At 37.0% G+C, this 960-nt stretch overlaps 1 protein-coding gene across 2 annotated transcripts in view; it reads right to left on the bottom strand.

Annotated features, from left to right (window-relative positions):
• Positions 1-730: 730 nt before the first annotated feature.
• Positions 731-960, bottom strand: part of LOC128010936 (EMI domain-containing protein 1-like) — a 54,403-nt gene continuing 54,173 nt past the window's right edge. For both annotated transcript variants that reach the window (XM_052593051.1, XM_052593050.1), the window contains exon 16: positions 731-960. This exon is cut by the window's right edge and continues 1,644 nt beyond it. The gene's annotated coding sequence lies outside the window, so the exon portion shown is untranslated.

Genomic DNA, 960 nt, shown 5'->3' with positions numbered 1-960 from the left:
TATGCCCTCTTTCTCTTTATTACCGGGGATGAAGCCAGCAGGGTCAGTGGATACTCAGCTACCCACCTTGCCCTGCTCACAGCTCAGTCAGCAGGTGAAGCAGAGAAGAGTCCTGTGCTTTGTTCCTGTCTGGTTCTTGCCTTGGCTCCTCTTGATCCTCAACCTCTTCCTTCTTCTCAGTGCTCCCTTGCCTACTGCACTTTTAAGCCATTTGCCTGGGACTCAACTGTATCTTTTCTAAACTTTTTTGACTCAAAGGCTCCTTGATGTCCATTCATTATTCAACGCTATTTTCAATATATTTCAAGGTTTTTTTTTTTATATATACATTCTTATTAACAGAAATTGTGGTTAAAGGTAAAGTCCACCCAAAAATGAAGAATGTTCTTCGATTGACTTTTCATTGTGGTATATATATATATATATATATATATATATATATATATATATGTGTGTGTGTGTGTGTGTGTGTGTGTGTGTGTGTGTGTGTGTGTGTGTGTGTCAAATACAAGTCAGTGGGAACTGAAACTATTTAGTTGCTAACATTTCACAAAAGAAAGCAATTTGCTCACCAATGGAACCTCTGCAATGAATGGGTGCCGTCAGAATGAGAATCCAAACAGCTGATAAAAACATCACTTGGCATCCACGTAATTCCAGTCCAACAATTAACATCTTTGTGAAGCTACATGTTTTCAAAAATTTGCTTTTCGTTTCACAAGACATTAAATTGTATGGATTCCTGTTTTATTTGAACTCATTCACTCCACTATTTGAGCAAGTAATGTTACGCTAAATTTCTCCAAAACTGTTCCAAAGAAGAAACAGACTCCTTTAGATCTTAGACAACTTAAGGGAGAGTACATTTCAGTACATTTGATTTTTTTGGTGAACTATTACTTTCAAAAAGGCATAAATCTTCTTGGCGAACTGATGCAGTGTATTTAAAAATCAAGTGGA

This window comes from Carassius gibelio, chromosome A5 (genome assembly GCF_023724105.1).
Source record: "Carassius gibelio isolate Cgi1373 ecotype wild population from Czech Republic chromosome A5, carGib1.2-hapl.c, whole genome shotgun sequence".
In the NCBI taxonomy this organism is placed as follows: domain Eukaryota; kingdom Metazoa; phylum Chordata; class Actinopteri; order Cypriniformes; family Cyprinidae; genus Carassius; species Carassius gibelio.
This window is presented reverse-complemented; position numbering and strand designations above follow the sequence as displayed.